General features: G+C 37.8%; 1 protein-coding gene across 1 annotated transcript in view; it reads right to left on the reverse strand.

The window, feature by feature from the left end:
* LOC150103097 (putative ATP-dependent RNA helicase TDRD12) overlaps nt 1-21031 on the reverse strand; it is a 623943-nt gene extending 602912 nt beyond the window's left edge. The window contains exon 1 of the mRNA XM_090397898.1: nt 21019-21031. The gene's annotated coding sequence lies outside the window, so the exon portion shown is untranslated. The remainder of the gene's footprint in view (nt 1-21018) is intronic.
* Nucleotides 21032-22056: the final 1025 nt, after the last annotated feature.

The following is a 22056-nucleotide window of genomic DNA, read 5'->3' on the forward strand; positions in this document are numbered from 1 at the left end:
TTAATGTTCTGAGAAGTCCTCCTTCCATCCTTTCAATGTGTCCAAAATATTTTAACTTTCTTCTGTAAATATCCTTAAGGAGCCTTAAAGTTCTACTGATCTTTTCTAACACCCATTTGTACACCTTTCAGTATATGATATCCTCAACAGCCTTCTGTAACACCACATCTCAAAAGCAGCTATCCTTTTCTTATCTGACTTCTTTAGGTTCCAAGTCTCACATCCATAAGTCACTGTTGGAAAAACAACTGCCTCCAAAATCCTCAAGTTTGTTCCCATGGAGATAGATCCATCCTTCCAGATATTAAACAAGTCTCTGACTATTGTTTTAGCCATTCCTAATCTTCTTCTAATGTCTTCTGAACAGCAATTCTTCACATTAATAATGGATCCCAGGTACTCAAACTTGTTGACTTCCTCAATTCTTTCTCCATTAAGGTACACTTGTTTCTCAAGAGCTTCCTTGTTTGTATTTCCTTTGAGAACCATAATCATTTCTTGCTAGGATTGAGTTGAAGTCCTCTGTTATTACTGATCTTGATAACTTTATCAAGAATTTGTCCTTGTTCATCCTTGTCATTACAGAGGAGTATGTAGAAAGGCTTATACGTTGGCAATACATGACTATTAAATTATTTAAAGAATTTACAACGTATACTGGAATATTAATTAAAAGAAACTTTAATAACATTAAATATCACCGACAATGTCAGGCTGGATGTAGGTGTTCTCACCAAAGCAAGACCACCAAAAACCAACATATCCAAAGGTGAATATAAAGCTCTACAGGAAATTAAGAAAAACAAAGAAATAGTAATCACCAAAGTGGATAAGGGAAATGCCACCACTGTGGTTCACAACCAAAAGGACTACACAGGTAAGCTTAATGCTTTATTATTATCAGATCGGGCTACCTACCTCCATATTGAATATAATCCCACTAGCTCTCAAATTAGAACACTCCATAGGCTCCTTCAGAAGGTCACTTCTTGGCCTGTGGAAGTTACGAACAAACTAAAACCTTTTAAATCTACCCCCCCCCCCTGAATATATGGACTTCCAAAAATTCATAAACAAAATGTGCCATTACATCCCATAGTGGATGGCATTGATTCCCCCACATATAAATTAGCCAAATTTAACCAAAGTTCTCACACACTATACTGGCAACACACCATCACACATAAAAAACTCAGCCCACTTCAAAGCCAGTATAGAAAACCTCTCACTTCAACATACTGACATAATGGTCAGTTTTGATGTCTCCTCCCTATTCACAAATGTCCCACTCAAGCAAACCTTAGAGCTCATCTCAAGCCAAATTTCCTCCCGATATCTCAGCCCTATTTCAGTTCACAATGAACTCAGGCTATTTCGTTTGGCAAGGAAAATTCTACAAACAGATAGAGGGGCAGCCATGGGTTCACCACTCTCCCCATCCCTGGCGAACTTCTTTATGGAGACTTTTGAAGAGAAAAGCCTTAAACTCTGCCCCACAAAAACCCGCTGTTTAGCTTTGCTACGTGGATGATTTATTCGCTATTTGGCCACATGGCTCAGATACACTCCACTCCTTAACACACTTAAACAACTAACACCCCAGAATCCTGTTCACCTTGGAAAAAGAGGAAACAACAGTCTCCCTTTCCTAGACACTCTAATCACGTGCCAGCCTGATGGATCCTTGGTTTTCTCTGTTTATAGAAAAACCCACCCATACCAGCAGATACATTCACCAGCAATCCCACCACCACCACCCCCACCTCACAAGAATATGGGGTTATTAAAACAATATATAACAGGGCAAAATTAATCTGTTCAGATTACCATGCCCTAACCACAGAACTAAACCACATCCTTAAAACTTTCTTAGCCAATGGCTACAACCCCCACAAAATCCAAAAAAATATTAAAACCAGTAAACCACAACCCCCTTCACAATAAAGATTACACTAACTCTATCAGCATTCCCTACATCAAAGGCACCTTGAAAAAAATAACCAAAATCCTTAAAAAATATGACCTGACTTCTTGTTACAAACCATATAAAAAATTGGCATCCCTTATCTGCTCTACTAAAGACCAACACTTTCCCTAGACCTACCTGGAGTATACAAGGTCCCTTGCAGCTGTAAACCGTCCTACTTTGGCCAAACAGGCAGGACAGCAAATATCAGGATTTTGGAACACAAAGACTACATCCGGTTTGACCAGTACAGTCACTCTGGGCTTGCAGACCATGTTCTGGATACCTGCCACAGAATATGTTTGAAGAAAGCCAAGTAATACACCGCAACAAGTTTAAGTATGAAAGATTATTCACAGAATCTGCCTCAGCTTTAAAAAACATTCCAAACCTCAACAAATTTGGGAGACTTACATCATGAGAACATCAGCCCAACGGCCAAGACAACCCAACCCAGACTTGTCCTGCTAGGGGACACCATTAGGACTTTAGGAACAACAATAGTTTCTTATCTTCTGCCTGATTTGCTTTTTGTAGTGCCTGCGTGCACGTGTCATATTTGTATGTTCCCATGAAGATGGCAATGTGACATTGCCAAAATATAGGAAATATTTATTAAAGTTTCTTTTAATTAATATTCCAGTATACATTGTAAATTCCTTAAATAATTTAATAGTCAGAGAGTAGTATGTTATCATCAGCATACCCCAGATTACTGATCAATCTACCATCTATCCTAATTCCCGTCTTGAGCTCATCCAATGCTCCATACATGATGTCCTCAGCATATATACTTGTTTAGTATATTGAGAAAGTAAACATTCTTGCCTAATTCCCTTTCCAACCTGAAGCCAATCAGTTGTTCTTGTTCCCTGTACAAGTTGGCTATCAACCTGATACTGTGTTGAGGAAAACCCATTCTTTTCATTATTTCCCACAGTTTCACATGCTGAACACAGTCAAAAGCTTTAGAACAATCTAAGAAACAATGATCAGAGGGATTCTAAATTCTTTATATTTTTCTATGATCTGTCTAAGACAAAGGATCTGATCTCTGCAACTTTACCTTTCCTAAAACTTGCTTGTTCCTTGAACATCTCTGCCTCAATCCTATTTAGCATGATCTTCAATAAAATTTTGCTTGCATGAGATATTAAACTATAATTCTATAGTTCTTGCAAGCCTTCATATCTCCCTTCTTATGTAGTGGTATGAAAACTGACTTCTTCCAGTCTCTAGGCCATGATCCAGTCTCCCATATCCTTGAAATCAATCTATGAAACACTCTTATCCCCCCCCCATCCCCTGTGGTATTAATTAACTCTGCTGGGATTCCATCTGCACCTGGGGCTGCTTAACTGCTCTTTCAACTTCATGCCTAAGTGGAGGAGGTTCCAAATCGGAATTTTCCTGGTGAGATGGCTGCTCCAAATTTTCTTTATCCACTCTATTGTACAGTTCCTCACAGCATTCTTTCCATCTGTTTTTGATTTCCAATTCTTCTGTTAGTAATGCTCCAATTCCTCTTTGATGACATTTAATTTGGGCTTAATCTTGTGCTTTAGATCACAAACTAAATAAAACATCCTTTTATAATTGTGCCTCCTCATCTGGAACTCTATCTTTTCACATTTATTAGTATAGAACTTTTCCTTGTCCTGCTTGATGGCTCTTCTGACTTCTCTATGTAATCTCTTATATTCTTCAGTCCCTGTGTATCTTTGTTTTAACAACCACCTTTTGATTAGTTCCCATGATGAATCTGATATCCTTGGGTCTTTTGGTCTTCTTATTGGGCTGAGATACTTCTTGGTTGTATCTTGTATTATCACCTTGACTCCTTCCCAAAGCATTTCTGGTGGGTTCTCCTCATTGGTCATCAAAAAATCATAAAACCAAGTTGATGTTTCTTCTGTGTATCCAATAGGAATTACTCTAACGTCTAATCTGGTGGGATGTACCTGATTTGGAAGTTTTCAGTCTTAGTCTTACTTGCCTCTTACTAGCTGATGGTCTGTACCACAATCTGCTTCAGCACAGGTATGCACATCAGAGATGTCTTCCACTGTTGGAAAGCCAGGATGTAATCAATCTGATGCCTTGACATATCAATGTTAGATATCCAAGTATAGGTCCGTCGCGGGTGTTTCTGGAAGCAGGTATTGGTATAACTAATCTGTTATCATGGGCAAATTCCAACAGTCTTTCACCACGGCCTAACTTTGATATCTTTCCCACTTTTGCATTTAAGTCCCCTAAGATGTTAAGTGTGTCTCTCTTTGGTATGCAGTCCAAAACAGTCTAAGTTTTACATAGAATTCCTCACTCTCTTCTTCAGGCCTATCCTGAAGGTGCGTAAACTACCATGACTGATACATTGGTAAGCTGAGCCTTAAGTCCCTGTTTAAGCTTTGTTTATTCTGTTGTCTATTTCCATATTAAATTCACCATCTTCACTAAAAATCATGCCTAAGTAACTGAAATGTTTTACTTGTTCTATAGGTTCTCCGTTCACAATGCAGCTGATATTTTCGATGCTTCTGCCTATTTTCATTATCTTTGTCTTGTTATTGCTGACCTTCATACCATATCTATCACAACAGTTATTCAATTTAGTCAGGGAATCTTGCAGACTTGTAGCGGATTTATTTACAAGTACAGGTATCCCTCGATTAACGCGGTTAATTAATCCTTCGATGTTATCGCATATATCAAAATCGTGTTAATCAAATCTAATAATCAATTGTAAAAATTACAATTCGTCCATGTTCGATTACTGTATTAATAATTTGTTTTCTATGGTATTCTTTTAGGAAAGTTAAAAAAATGAATGCAAAGTAAATGATTAATAAATACTTGTACCTACATAGTTATTTACCAATTTTTTTATCAAAAGAAGTTATCAAGAGTTGTTTGAACAGTTTTAGTTTTTTTCTTATCGGCATAAATTCTACGATAACAAGTAAAATGGCTCACCAGACCTCAGCAAACAAGCAATAAAAAAGAAAAAAAACTGCAAATATAATACAAGATGTTACTAATTAAGTGGATATTGAATCCAACATTATTTCATAGCCGAATATATAGAAACGACAAGAATTTTGTGCCAAATATAAAGAAACTAAAAGTTTCGCAGGATGAGTATAAGCAACCTTATGGGCAACTCGTAGTAAAGGTGGAGTAAGCTCCAGATCACTTTCCTTAGTATTTTGATACACATATTCTAGAAGACGTGTATGATAAATAAGCTGTTGGCTATCTATTTCAGTAATACATGATGGTTTATTTATTTTTAGTTACAATCTAGAAATTATTGAAACAAGAATGAAAAAACAACAACTAAACCACACTATACTGACATCGGAGGGTGCAGTATCTCTCAGATACAATTTACTGTAAAATATCACAAACCTTTATATAGCATGTGTTAAACCAAACTGATAGCAAAAAACAAGTGCGGAATATCTCATAACATATGAATGCACATTAATAAATTTAGTTTAATCCATTATCCAAGTGTGTGCAAACAAAGTTTGCGCCAGAAAGTATTTTCAGGGTGCCTTTCAGGCATAAACTTTGTTTACACACACTTGGATAAAGAATTAAACTAAATTTATTATAGTCAGACAAAGTGAAAAATAAACTTTCAATATGAATGCACAGCTACTCATGACCTCCAAGCTATACACTGAATTGTGTAAGAATATTTATATTAAACATTTTGCATGTATCTGTCAGATCAGCTGCGAGCTCCGTAGGGTTAAAGGCGCATTAATCAAAACTCTTGCCGCGTATATCAAGGGATTGCCACAATTAATTTTGCCGCATTAAGCAAGGGATACCTGCATAACATCATCCGCATAAAGCAAGAAGCTGAACCTGATATTACTATATCAGGTTTAATACCACTTTCCTTCATAATGTAATCCATATAGATCAGGCATGGCCAACTTCATTCTATATGAGGGCCAATATATGATGATTAGCAGCGTCACAGGCCGCCACTCTTTTAGACAGAACTTAAATAAAAATAAACTCTGCATTTTTTGTATTGAATTACTATATTTGTTAAATCATTTTACTACTGGGAGAACAATATAAAATACTTGCTTTATTTAAATATAAGTTGTTAAATTAAATTTAATTACATACTTCTATATATATAAAGCAATTTTGATTCCGTGAGAATATAAATTGTTTCCGTCATCAGAAATAATGAATATAACTTGTATATCAATCAGAAAATCTGCAGTCAAAACTAATAGCTAAATTGATAATACATATAATTTAATATAGTTTTTATCCTGCCGTGGGCCGCACAAAATAACGTTACAGGCCTGCTGTTGACCATCTATGATATAGATAATGAATAACAGAGGTGATAACGTATATTCCTGTCTGACACCAGATTTAACATTAAACCATCTCCTTGTACTTCATTCAATTCTAACTGCTGACTTTCAACTCAAATAAAGACTAAGTATTGCTTGATATAATGATCCACTGACACCATACACCGTAGCTTTTTGAACAGCTTCTCTCTTGGCACCTTGTCATATGCTTTTCCAGATCTACAAAACTTAAATACGGATCTTTGTTATATTCACATGACTTTTCAGCTATTTGGCGTAAAGTGAGGATCTGATCCTGACAGCCTCTATTTGGACTGAATCCAGCTTGTTCCTCACCATGCTTCTCTTCCACAATCCTTCTCAACTGTTTCTCAAGTATACCGGCATAAATCTTACCAGGAACACTCAGTAGAGAAATACCTCTGTAATTCTCACAATCAGTTTTATTTCCCTTTTTATATATGGGTACTATGAGAGCTCTACTCCAATCATCTGGAATTTGTCCTTTTGTCCAGACCCTCTGCACTATAGCCACTAAAACTTTTATACCTCCATACTTGAGCATTTCTGGTCTAATGTCATCTACTCCTGCTGCCTTTCCACATTTCAGACTTTTGATGGCTTTTTCTACTTCAAGCATGGATATGTATTCCTCATTGCATGACTGGTCAGTGTTTTTTATCAATGTGCTATCATCACTGCTAATTTCATTTAGCAATTTTTCGAAATAATTACTCCATACTTCAAGGATATCCTTTTCTCCAGTTTTCATATCACCTTTATCATCTCTAATTCCTTTTACAGCACTCTTATCTCAATTTCGGAGCTTCTTCAACAACCTCCAGAATATCTTGCCACTTCTTGATATTTATTTTCTTTTGTTCTTACCAAAGTCTTCACATGACTTTTGTTTAGTTAGTTTTACACAGTGTTTAGCTTTCGTACATTTGTCTCTGTATTCTCTAAGAGCACAAGCTGACTTATTTGACAGGAACTTTTGATATGCTTTCTTCTTTCCCTTGACTGCCTCTTTAACTTCCTGTGTCCACTAGGGAGTTCTGATTTTTCTATCCTTGCAGACAACCTCACCACATGCCTATCTGGCAGAATCAATCGAGGTTTTCTTCAGAGCTTGCCACTGAATCTCCAGGTTTGATTCCTGTTCTCAAACTCTTTCATTTTTTCTTGAATAATCTTTGTATATTTTAGTCTACAGTTCGTTTTAAAACTATCTTATATGTTCTTCTTTTCGATATGAAATTCAATTTTATCCTGCTTAAGACTAAATGCTGATCACTTCCAATTTCAAATCCTCTGTACACTCTAGTGTCCTGCACCAGAGAGAAAACATCACTATCAACAAAAATATAGTCAATGAGACTTTTCTTATTCCTTGTCTCTTCTCTCCATGTGAATTTATGCACATTTTTATGTTGGAATATGGTGTTAGTAATAACCAGTCCATGTCCTGAGCAGAAATCCAAGCATTTGCCATTATTATTAGCTTTGCTCTTTTCTCCAACTTTTCCCAAAATATTTTTATATGTCTGACAATCATTTCCTACTCTGCTATTTAGATCCCCAACAAGGACCAACTTTTCATTTTTCATTGTGTCAGTTGCTTTTTCTAAAGCCTCAAAAAAATTCCTCCACTTCTACCTTAGAAGAACCTTCTGTGGGGCCATAGACACAAATAAGTCTCATTGTCCAGTTCCCCATTCTGATATTTGCCCACATCACTACTTGAAATTGCCTGCCATTCAAGAAGATTAGCCTCATATTTAGTGTTGAATACTATAGCTACTCCTTCTTTTCCTTGATTGTCATTGCCTGAATAGTCCACACAGTTAGCCTAGTGGCTTTGCACTTCGCAACCATATGCCTGGGAAAGGAGTGTCGTAGGTTCGATTCCCATCAACGACGTGAGGAGCTCAAGGATCTTCTTCAGCCATAGCCAAGTTAGCCGGTCTTGGGTGTGCACAGCAGGGATTTTTCTGCCAGTTTATCTGGTGTTTTTCATTCCGCAAGCAGGCAAACTGGTCTGAGGAGACACACGGATTACAGTCAGGAATACTAACCCAGCCAGTCTGATTCATCAGTCTATGCCGATTCCGGAGCCCGGATAAAATTTGGGGGGAGTAGATGGTACCGTGAACTCCCAGATAAAGGGGGAAATGCTGTATCATCACACGGAATTTATTTATTTATTGCCTGAATATAACATTTTGTATTTATTGCTCAGAAAGAGCTCACCAGTTTTGGTCTTTTTTGTTTCAGTCACCCCTATTATGTCGATCTGGTACTTATCTAATTCCTCAGCTAGCTCAATTTCTTTGCCATTCAGGTTTCTTATGTGGATAGTACTGATCTTCAATTCTGGTGATATTGAGTTATGGTGTGTTTTAGGATTTGTTCCAGTAGCCGACTTTTTGCTGTTCGCCCTGGTTCTCTGGAGAAAACAACGCAGGCCTTATAATACATTATATAATATAATATATTATAATAAATTATAATATATGAAAGTTATTATTTCAGAGTACTTCATCCATTTGTCTTCTTAAGAAAGAAGGAGAAGAAATAGTTCAATTACTAAGTGATCATTTTGTAAGGGTATATCATCAATGTGGTGACTTTGCAGTTACTGATGCAACAGACTGATGTGAGAAATGGGGTAGATGAACTGGAGGTACTCTGTATATTGAAAAATATCAATGTGAATACAGCAGTGGGCCTGGACAGCATGTCAGCTTATGTGCTATGAGAACATGCCAGCGAATTAGCAGTGCCTCTGACGAAGTTGTTTCATCTAAGTCTCAGCTCTAGTAAAATTCTAAGGGAATGGAAAGAAGATGATAGTTCCATTACATAAAGATGGCGCCAAGATAGAAGTAGCAAATTACAGACCAATTAGTATCTCTGGAGTGGCAGTGGTGAAAGTACTGGAAAAGTTGGTTAAAAGTAATATTCAGGAATGAGTGGATAGCAATGTGATACTCTACAGGGGAGAGCATGGCTTTGTAAACGGTAAGTCCTGCCTCGGGGTGCTTAAGGGTCAAAGCTGTATAACTGAGAGGAGACCTTCACATAGCCTTTAAAGGAATGCGGAGAACCGACCAGGGCTTCTGACCTAATGTCCAATCCTCACCATCTCGTGGTGCACCCTGTTGGGTATCTACTTGGATACTGAATGAACGAGGATGGGCTGACAATTTGGGATTTAGCCGACCAAATTGTATTCTTATTGATTAAACCAAAATAAAAAATGATGGTACAACATGACAAAATTTCATGCCGGCTGGGGCGTCGCCCGGTTAAACAAGGCCCCCGTTGTTTTCGCCAGGGAACCAGGGCGAACAGCAAAAAGTCAGCTACTGGAACAAATCTGAAAACAAACCCCAACTCAACATCACCAGAGTTAAAGATCGGTACTATCAACGTAAGAAGCCTGAATGGCAAAGAAATGGAGCTAGCTGAGGAATTAGATAAGTACCAGATCGACATAATAGGGGTGACTGAAACAAAAAAAGACCAAAACTGGTGAGATCTTTCTGAGCAATAAATACAAAATGTTATATTCAGGCAATGACAATCAAGGAAAAGAGGGAGTAGCCATAGTATTCAACACAAAATACGGGGCTAATCTTCTTGAATGGCAGTCAATCTCAAGTAGAGTAATGTGGGCAAATATGAGAATGGGGAACTGGACAATGAGACTTATTTGTGCCAATGGTCACACAGAAGGTTCTATTAAGGTAGAAGTGGAGGAATTTTTTGATGCTTTAGAAAAAGCAACTGACATAATGAAAAAGGAAAAGTTGGTCCTTGTTGGGGATCTAAATAGCAGAGTAGGAAATGATTGTGAGACATACAAAAATATTTGGGGAAAATTTGGAGAAAAGAGCAAAGCTAATAATAATGGCAAATATCTGTTGGATTTCTGCTCAGGACATGGACTGGTTATTACTAACACCATGTTCCAACATAAAAATGTGCACAAATTCACATGGAGAGAAGAGGCTAGGAATAAGAAAAGTCTCATTGACTATCTCCCTGCTGCAAGACACCAGAGTGTACAGAGGATTTGAAATTGGAAGTGATCACTATTTAGTCTTGAGCAGGATAAAATTGAATTCCATATTCAAAAGAATAACATGTAAGAAAGTTTTAAAGGGAATAAAAGTTGAGCAGCTGTCAGATGCGAACTGTAGACTAAAATACAGAAAGATTATTGAAAAAAAAATGAAAGAGTTTGAGAACAGGAATCAAACCTTGGAGATTCGGTGGCAAACTCTGAAGAAAACATTGATTGATTTTGCCAGAAAGGCATGTGGTGAGGTTGTCTGCAAGGATAAAAAAATCAGAACTCCCTAGTGGACACAGGAAGTTAAAGAGGCAGTGAAGGAAAAGAAGAAAGCATATCAAAAGTTAATGTCAAATAAGTCAGCTTGTGCTCTTAGAGAATATAGAGACAAATGGAAGAATGCTAAACACTGTAAAACTAGCTAAACAAACGTCAAGGGAGGACTTGGCAAGAATATAGAAAATAAATATCAAGAAGGTGGCAAAATATTCTGGAAGTTGTTGAAGAAGCTTAGGAATGGAGGAAAGAGTGCTGTAAAAGAAGTTAGAGATGATAAAGGTGACATGAAAACAGGAGAAAAAGATATCCTTGAAGTATGGAGTAATTACTTTGAAAAACTGCTAAATGAAACAAGCAGTGATGACAGCACAGTGGTAAAAAGCACTGACCAGGCATGCAGTCAGGAATACATATCCATACTTGATGTAGAAAAAGCCATCAAAGGCTTGAAATGTGGAAAGGCAGCAGGAGTAGATGATATTCGACCAGAAATGCTGAAGTATGGTGGTATAAAAGTCTTACAGTGGCTGCACTGCATAGTTCAGAAAGCCTGGACAGAGGGACGAATTCCCAATGATTGGAGTAGAGCTCTCATTGTACCCATACATAAAAAGGGAAATAAAACTGAATGTGAGAATTACAGAGGTATTTCCCTACTGAGTGTTCCTGGCAAGATCTATGCAAGTATACTTGAGAAACGGTTGAGAAGAATTGTGGAAGAAAAGCTTGGTGAAGAACAAGCTGGATTCAGGCCAAATAGAGGCTGTCAGGATCAGATCTTTACTTTGCGACAAATAGTCGAGAAAGCATGGGAATATAACAAAGATCTGTATTTAAGTTTTGTCGATTTGGAAAAGGCATATGACAAGGTGCCAAGAGAGAAGCTATTCAATACAATGCAGTTATATGGTGTCAATGGGGCATTATATCAAGCAATACTTAGTCTTTATTTGAGTTGTAAGTCAGCAGTTAGAATTGAAGTACAGAAAGATGGTTTAATGTTAAATCTGGTGTGAGACAAGGATGTACATTATCCCCTCTGTTATTCATTATCTATATGGATCACATTATGAAGGAAAGTGGTATTAAACATGATATCAAAATTCGAGATGTTAATGTCAGCTCTTTGCTTTATGCGGATGATGTTATACTTCTAAATAAATCCGCTACAAGTCTGCAAGATTCTCTGACTAAATTGAATAGCTGTTGTAATAGATATGGTATGAAGGTCAGCAATAAAAAGACAATTTCAAAGACAATGAAAATAGGCAGAATCATTGAAAATGTCAACTGTGTTGTGAATGGAGAACCTGTGGAAAAAGTAAAGCATTTCAGCTACTTAGGCATGCTTTTTAGTGAAGATGGTAAATTAAATATGGAAATAGACAACAGAATCAGCAAAGCTGGTATGGTGGGAAGTCAATTGAATAAATTCATATGGAATAAGAGAGAAATTAGTCGGTACACTAAATTAGCTGTATACAAGACAGTGTTCAAACCAATTTTAACTTATGGATCTGAGAGCTGGGTCAGAAGTAAAACACTTGACCAAAGACTAGAGACCGCAGATATGAGAGTCCTGAGAAAGATTAGAGGCGTGAACAGATGGCATCAATGGCAATATCATATTAAAAACGAGGATATTAGGAAAGAACTTGACATTGTCAGCATCCAGGAATGCGTTAGCAGAGCTAATCTCAGGTGGTATGGTCACTTAAATAGAATGGGAGAGAAAAGATTAGCAAAACAAGTGTTCTCTGCAGGTTGGCAGGAAAACGACCCAGAGGAAGACCAAGATATAGGTGGATTGATACGGTACAAAGTTCCTTAGACAATAGAAATATAAGAATTGATAATGTTGGAGTCTTGACAAGTAACAGACTGATTTGGAGGAAAATTTTAGATAGGAAGTTAGTAATGATGTAATTTTTTCAGGTAGTACTATCATATCCTGTACACCCCTTGAGGGAACATGGCAGGAATTTGATGAAGTCCTGCCTCAGTAATTTATTCACATTATATAAGGTGACATCATAACTGGATAGAGGAAATGGCAACACCATGATACTGCTGGACTTTGCAAAGGCATTTGACAGAATACCACATGGAAAACTATGACATAGACAGGGAGGTGGCTGATAGACATCAGAGGATGGATGGTAGAGTGAAATCAAAGCAAATGAGAGTGACTATTGTAGTGTCCCAGGGCTCTGTACTACTCTTTAATTTGTACATTAATGATACAGTGGAAGATTTCAGAGGGAATATTCAGCTGTTCCTGATGATGCAAAAACTGGTGAAGGTAATAGTTGATAAAGGTGAATTAAAGATACCAAGAAATTATATACTTGGTTTAATCCTTTATTATTATTATTATTATTATTATTACGGGCAACTCCAGGGAGTCATTAGACTCATCGAGGGAGGCCCCAAATCATTTTCATCATAACTATTCGACATTCATACAGTATCTATCATACCTCGCCTTAAACTCATTCACTGTCACAGCATCCACCACAGACTCAGGGAGCGCATTCCACTCATTCACTACTCTAAAAGTAAAGAACCCAGCTCTAACACCTTTACTAACCACACTTTTGCCCAGTTTCCATGGATGTCCCCTAGTCCTCCCACAACCAGCCCTGTTCTCAAAAATATCTTCTGAATTAATTTTATAGAAACCCTTCAGTAATTTGAATGTCTCAATCATATCTCCCCTCCTCCGCCTATCAACCAATTTTTGCAACCCACAAATCCTCAACCTGTTCTCATACGGTTCATTCCACAGACCTGCTATCATCTTGGTCACTCGCCTCTGGATCCTCTCCACCTCCTCCCCATCAAGAAGAAACCTAGGTGACCAAATCTGAGCACAGTAGTCGAGATGAGGTCTTATCAAGGCTCGATACAGAGGAACAATAACCTGCTTGTCTCTGCTTGTCAACGTATTCTTCAGCAACCAAGTGATTTGATGAGCTGATTTGGCCACTTTTGCAATGTGTCCCCTAAATTTCAATTCCTTATCCACCAACACTCCTAAATCTCGTGCCTCATCAATTTCCTGGAGCACGGTTCCACCAATGCAGTAAACTGCCTCCCATCTTTTCACCCCAAAATGCATAACCTTACATTTTGCCACATTAAATTGACATCCATTCTCCCTAGCCCAGACCTCCAATCTATCCAAATCATCCTGCAAAATTTTGACGTCATCTGCATTCACTATTGCCCTACCCAACTTCGCATCATCCGCAAACAAATGAACTGTTCCTCTCAGATCCTTTCCTATATCATTTATGAACAAATTAAACAGCAGTGGTCCAAGAACAGATCCTTGTGGTACACCACTAGTCACAGGCCGTCTTGTGGACTCTACTCCTGAGTAAACCACTCTCTGATATCTCTCCGTCAACCACCCTCCTATCCATCTCACCAACCCTATGTCCATTCCCATATGCTGCAATTTACTGATTAGAATTCCATGTGGTATCCTGTCAAAGGCCTTAGCAAGGTCCAGCAGAATCACTGTAAACCCATTACCCTTATCCAGTTCAGCCGTCACTGTGTTATAATACGTGAGCAAGTTACTGAGGCATGACCTACCCTTCACAAAACCATGCTGTCCCCGATACAGTATCCCATTTTCTTCTATCCAATCTTGTATTTTCCTCTTGACTATTTTCTCTAAGACCTTGATAATGATTCCTGTTATGCTGATTGGCCGGTAATTTTCAACAGCAGCCTTGGAACCACCTTTGTGCAGTGGAACTATTTTCCCCTCTTTCCACCCCCTTGGGACTGACCCAGTCCTGAGGCTCAAATTAAACATAATGGTCAAGGGCACTGACAATTCTTTTGCCGCTTCACGTACGACACGAGCTGGTATACCATCCAATCCCACAGATGTATTGACATTGAGGTTCTGTAACAGACTAGTTACCTCTACTTCATTCATCACAATTCCAGTATAAGCTGTTGGTTCCTCCATTTCCGCAAGGCCACCACCTGGATGATATACTCTTGCAAAGTGCTCGCTCAGTAATTCCACAACATCGACTGATTCAGTTACCTCCCTACCCTCAGCATTTTTTAAGATCATTCTACCATGAGCATTTTTCCTTTTACTTGCAACATATTGAAAAAACTGTTTGGGATTCTCTTTAGCCTGCATGGCCAATTTCCTTTCGTAATTTGCTTTTGCTTTTCTTACCACCCTTGTTACCATCCTGGCCTGAGCTTTATACTGTTCATGCACCTGATGGTCACCTCCTTAAATTCCCTCCACAATTGTTTCTTTTTTTGCAGCTCAAGCTTAATAGTGTTATTTATCCATTTAACCCCTACCTGATTTATTATTCTGACTCTTGGTATACAGTCAACCATTGCCTCCTGCAAACAGTTCTTGACCACCTCCCATGCACCATCAACATCCAGCCCTTGCAGTTTTACATGCCATGGCATTGAGCCAAGCACACACCTAAGCTTGTCATACTTACCAGCCCGATAATTCCACATATACCCTGTCTTAATTGTAAATTCGACTCCTTTAGCCACCTCCCAAGTCATGACCTTATGGTCACTCTCACCAATTGGTGGCAACAAGGTCATGTTCGTTACAGCCACATTCTCAGTTGCAATTACTAGGTCCAGCACTCTCTGCCCCCTGGTATTTTCCAATACATGTTGCCGTAGATAGTTGTCCCTTAATAACTGCATAAAATCCAATTCCTTCCTCCCATGTGCCCTCTCCTCTTTCCAGTCAATATTACCATAATTGAAATCACCCATATTAATTACCCTCTTTCCATTCATTTCTTCTATTTGCTTATGCATACTATTCCCACCATCCACTCCATCACCCGGTCTATAGCAGCACCCAATTGTATATTTTGTTCTGCTAGATTGTATCTCACACCAAACAGCCTCAAATGTGCTTTTTTCCCCATCCTGCAGTTCAACTTCTATACTCCTTGGCTGAAGCTCATCAGCTATCATCAATAACACTCCTCCCCCCTTTTTATTCACCCTGTCACTCCTGAACACGCTATACCCATCGCATTCAATCCCACTAGCTTTATCATCTTCTGTCAGCCATGTTTCACTAATACCGACAACCTGTGGCCTGGAAGTGCCAACCATGGCCAAAAACTCTTCCTTCTTGTTCCTAATACTCCTGGCATTAGTGTACATGAATCGCAGAAGCCCATTTGTCCCATCCCTACTTTGATTCCTTATACTAATTATCCCATTCTGATTTGTTGTCCGCCGTACTCGCCCGGGCATAATATACTCATTCATACACTTAACTGCCCCCCCTAAAGTCTGCATATCTACTCCTCCCCCTCTTAATAAATCTAGTTTCCCTGAGTCTGTACATCCACTTCCACATCATTCATCAACACTCTTTCAAGTCTCCGTACACCAACTCCATTCAAATGTAACCCATCCATCTTATATAAGTCCTTTCGCCCATCGAACTCATTCCACACATCCACAAATTCCACACCACTCTCCATGCATAACCCACGCATAAAGTCATTGGCAATTATGGCCCTCCTTCTAAACACTTCGCTGTCATACCGCGGTAAGATACTCACCATCCTAACTCTCTCACTCTTCTCTTTTGCTACCTCAAACAACTCCCTCACATCCTCTATCATTTCCATTTTGTCCTCTTTCAAATCATTCGTTCCTGCCACTATTATCATCTCTTTCACCCTCTGTTTTTGCAATCGAATAGATTCGCTGACGTCCTTTATGTTCGCACCCGGCTGGTACGACTTCGTTAAACTCTCAATTATTACGCCTCTTAATAGCGAATCCCCATACAGCACTCGCTCCTTCATTTTATTGACGTTTACGTACATTCTATTGTTTGCCGTCACAGACTTCCGCCGGTTATTTGTCGGTACGTTCAACACACATTTTTGCATACGCTCCAGTTGTCGTTTGGCTCTGTGTATCGCGCCATTTAAACGGGCAATTTCGCTACTCGCATTTATCTCACCATTTTCATTATCGATCAAATCATCCATTCCTTCTTTTATCCGAGTGTAAGCAAGCAAGTTTGCGCCCAAACGATTTTCAGGACTGGGGCAACTCGGATATAGAAGCTTATGACTTCACATCACTTGCCTTAGTATCCCATAATGCAAAGTACATATCCTTACAGGTACTGCTATGCATTATGGGAAGGGTCATTACTCAGACCGATTTCGACATTATAGAGGTCTCATCAATGGGAGCCAGTAAATGAAATAAAGCCTCATTTACTCCAAGGATGAAGTAAAGCTTGCTTTACTTTATCCTTGGTATCACCTAGAACAGTGTTTCTCAACCTGTAGTCTGAGACAATGGGACAGGTGGTCTGCAGGCAGACTTAAATTAATTTATTTAATTAATTGAATGGGTTTATCAAAACCACCTCAAAAATCTGAAACGGAATTTCGAAACATATTTTCCGAATAACTTTTATAAGAAATTTCTGTGGGTTCGCAATCCATTTCAAGCTTGCAGTCATGAGAACAACCCTTTGTTATAGAAACAGTTAATTTAATTGAGCAAGTGACAGCAGACTTAAAATGCAATTACATGATCTTGGATTGGCTCAATTTGGGATCTTGCCTTCGGTGAGAAGTGAATTTCCCAAATTATTTGAAGCAGCACTGAAAATCATCATGCAGTTTTCTACAACCTATCTTTGTGAGAAAGGATTTTCATCGCTCCTTCAAATAAAAACAAAATACTGAAATCGTCTTTGCGTATGTGTGTGTGTGTGTGCCGATCTTCAACTGAAGTTGACCAATCTTGAGCCAGATATCCAGCAACTCTGCAAGGACCGAGAAGCTCGACCATATCATTAAAATTAAGTAGTAACATAATTATATCATATTATTTATTTGTTTAATAAAAATTAAAACTCTGTTCAATGATGATACACTTTTAAACATTTACTTCCAATTTAATTAATTATGTTTCCATATATTCAAAACATTCTTTTGGATTATGTTATAAATGGCACAGTTTTTCCGAAATGTTGGTAATTCCTACATAGGTTTTTAAAAAAATTTCAAAAAGTCAAAATGACATATAGAGAAATAAATTAAAAACAATATATTTATTTTTGAAGTAAAACTTTAATTTCAACATTCTAAAATGTTATTTTTCTTGCTTTTCTGTTCGCAAAATCATCGATGACATTGTCAAAGTCTATTTCATCACTCGGTTGCTGTTTTATAGACAGTATGGCAAGATTTCTTAAATGGCAAAAAAAGTGCTGCCTGAGGAGGATCACTTCCAACCCCCCCCCCCCCCAGCTACGCCTCTGTAAGTTAGTGGGCCGTAGAATTGTTTTAAGCATTTTACTGGTCCTTGGGCTTAGAAAGGTTGAGAAACGCTAACCTAGACAGTATTGGTATCACCTCTGGGTCTGGCTCCACTGATGAGAACTCAATAAAGGTCGAAACCGGTCTGGATAGTGACCGTTCCTATAATGCATAGCATTATACATATCCGCAAGATGTGCTTTGCATTATGGGATACTAAAGCAAGTGATGTGGAGTCTTAGCTTCCTTATACAAGTTTCTCCAATCCTGAAAATACTTCAGGTCTTACACTTGGATAAAGGATTAAACCAAGTATATAATTTTTTGGTATGTTTAATTTATAGTATAACCAAGTGAAAAAACTTCCAACAGTTGATAATTGTGATGTAGATATCTGACAGGAAGATTTAAATAAATTGACAGTGTGGAAAATGGATGTGAATTTAATGTAAAATGTAAGGTAATGCAATTCTGGATGAAAACATTGCATACTTCATATCATATTGATGGTACTATGATGGTACAACAAGGTTTGCCTTGTGAGATGGGATAAAGTCACTATGACTGGAATCAAAACACACTCTTCGTATCACATAAATATATCAGTGTCATTATCACATACTTAACACATCTCATGTGTTAAGTGTGTGATAATGACGGTATAATATAAAGATGCTTCTAGTTATTCACTGCAACCGGTCTCTGAAAAATGTGCCCAATCATTAGATGAACATTTCAAAGAATTCTGTTATTGAACCCTAGGCTAGCTAAGTATCAACATGACTCCACACTATATTGCAAGGGAAGACTGGACCACTGTATTTTGACAAAATGAATTTGCAAATCTTTGAATGAACAGCACACAAACCGTTCATCTTTTATAGGGCACCTCTGGAAAGAATTAGAACAGCTTGAGGCAGGACCAACACACACCACTAAACAAATGGAACTGTTACCATATGGTCAGAGATTAATGTTTACTCAGATGAGCAGCCTCTGTAATAACTGGTGGATATATGAATTCCGGATTGCAAAATAAGGGGTCTGTTAAAGTTCTCACATAACAAGTGATGTACCACAAGGATCAGTGTTGGTCCGCTGTTATTTAATCTGTACATCAATGATATTGGAAAGGATTTGATAAGCAACATACAGCTATTTGCTGATGATGCAAAGATAGGTAGGGTAATCAGGAATGCTGCTGATATACAGTACTTGCAGAATGATTTGAATAGGCTGGAATTATGGGCATGGGAAAATGGGTATCAGTTCAATGTCAGTAAATGTAAAGTCATTTACTTTGGTGTGATAAGATATCCAATGCCGTATTATACTAGTCAGATTATGCTATAAGAAATGAGGCTACGGATCTTGGAGTGTTAGAATATACGAAGTTGAAGTTCAAGGGCCATTCAATACAACTTTACAAGGTCTTGATAAGCCCTCACTTGGACTATTGTGCACAGGTCTGGTCTCCTGTTTCCATTGTGCTTCTGATATATTGGAGAGAGTACAAAAGAGAGTGCTAAAAATTATATCAGGATTGTGGAATACTGATTATGAAAACAGACTGAGAATTTATAGACTGCAGATCCTAGTAAACATGGAGAAGGAGGGGTAATATGATTGATGCTTACAAACTTCTGAAAGGCTCATACAGGATTCAATTGATGCCCTCTTGTCCTTTCCCCACCACAAATCTTTCAATTTGTGGTGGGGAAAGGACAAGAGGGCATCCTTGGAGGCTGCGAATGAAGGCCACTACGAAGGGGGTGAGAACTAGATTTTTCTCACCAGAGGATGGTGCATGATTGGAATGGATTACCATTGGATGTTGTGAGTGCAAACAGTGTGAATGAATTCAAGAATAAGTATGATAGCTGGTGTGTGTAGTATGTGGCCTCCCTCAATGAGTCTCTGACTGCTGGAGGTCTCTCTTAATAATAATAATTATTATTATTATTACAACAAAGTGCATGTGCACACATTTTAATATTCATCTCACCCTAAAAGGTTGGAACTTACAGCACATTTGGTACTGTAGACAGACAAAAGGTTAAATAATTCATCCTATTCAGCGACCAAACAGTCTATTTTTGGTAGAGATTTTGATGCGACATTTTCCTTTGGCACATGATGTCCGACCTTGGTTTTGAATCACCACAATGGATTCCTTGGATACTATGAATAATTCTAACATTTTTTGCCAGTAGAGTCTTTTCTCTTATTTAAAAATCAGCAACTACTTTTCCTGAAGAATATAACATCACAATTGACATAATGCAGCATAATGCGAAACAACGCAAAACAAAATGGATGATAAATTGGCGCGGAATGAAGTGTAAGGATAGCCGCAAGTCACATTTATGAGTACAACCATTGCATAAGGCAACAGAAACCAAACACGATCATTATTCTAGAAAACAAATGAATGCTAAGTGCCAGTCTTAATATAAACCAAATAGCTTTACTATATATTATTTTTTGCCAGTTACCCAATGCACTGCTGGCAGCGATGAGTTTCGTAAAAAACGCTCATGTTCCATCTAGATAATATTAATTTGGGAGACTATTCCTCTTTTTTAATACAAATTTTGGAGTTTTTCTTGTTTTGCTTTTGTAGTCCGAACACATCGAACAAGAAAACCCACTAGCGTTAACCTATTCCAAACATTTTGATTTTTAAACAGAGCCGAGCAGTGTTTGGGTAAGCACCGCTTCGCTACACGTGTTCACACGGAAAATACACTGAAGTCCGAGAAATCAAAGGTAGAAATTTGATAATACTTTAATTTCTATGTATGAATTCTCGTGATGCGTAATGACTAATTACAACATTGCTATGTCTATAATATAATTAAAAATTGAAATTATGTCAGGTCGAAGAAAATAAATGAAATGATTACTTTAAATGATTTGCATATTATTTCAGCAGTAAAACCGAATAAAAGCGAACATATGTGTTTAAATATACATTGACATACAAAGAAAGCGGCTAATATTTAATGAACCTACCCGATATTTAAATTCACCTAACACCTACTATTTCAAGCTACATGACCATAAAAAAATATCAAAACATTAACCTCGTGTATATGTTACGTGCAGAAACACAACTATAACCATAACCACCAGAGGGAGGGTCCTACTTATTTTATTAAATATTATATCAAAGTAATGACCATAATATGACAATTCTCGATGTAACACACTAAGGTGGACAACAAACATGATAACTGTAATAAGGAAAAAAAAAGCTCGGTATACAAGCAAATAGGCCATGAGAACAGACGCAATTTAAAGACAAAAAAAATGTATATTTTTTGTCTGTAAATTGCTCAAACATCCCCCCTTAAGTGTGTTAAATTAGGTAACACACTTAAGGTGGACAACAAACGTGATAGTCCTAATAAAGAAAAAAGCTTGGCATACTTGCAGGTGTCAGGAATAATAATAATAATAATAATACAGACAATTTGGCCATGAGAACAGAAGTGATTTACACACAAAAAATGCAGGAATAAAAAGTTTTATATAATGTTTTTTTTTGTGAAAAATAGTGTTGATGTTGCTGTAGGCGGTGGATGTTCTGTTGATTGTAGTAGTGTTGTGTGTAATTGGAGAACTGAGTAGGGGTGATGAGATGATTTATGGTTTTAATGGCACAAGGACACCAAATGTCATAGTGCGCCATATCAAAGGTCGTAACAGTACTTAAGGTAAGACAATCACAAACATCCATTCCGGTTGAAGGTTTTAAACCCGCGACCTGTTTATTGGAAAGTGGGTGAGTAGGGGAGATGGTAAGATTTGTATAGTGGAGAGAGAGATAGTATCTTCTTGTGATGAGACCTTTGGAGATGTTGCATTCTATAATAGTAATAACACTTCTCTGGATGGAGGGGGATAACTCTAAAACATCAATTTTGGCATTATCGAGAGGAAGCGTCCTTTGAGGTTCCACGACTCATTGCAAAAGGGTCAGCCACACCATGCTCAACTCTATCCTCTTCAATTATGTATTTTTGACTCATCAAAAATACATAAATGTAT

This window comes from Typopeltis vanoorti, chromosome 9, assembly GCF_054136105.1.
Source record: "Typopeltis vanoorti isolate ZY-2024b chromosome 9, IOZ_Tvanoo_1.0, whole genome shotgun sequence".
NCBI classification, from domain to species: domain Eukaryota; kingdom Metazoa; phylum Arthropoda; class Arachnida; order Uropygi; family Thelyphonidae; genus Typopeltis; species Typopeltis vanoorti.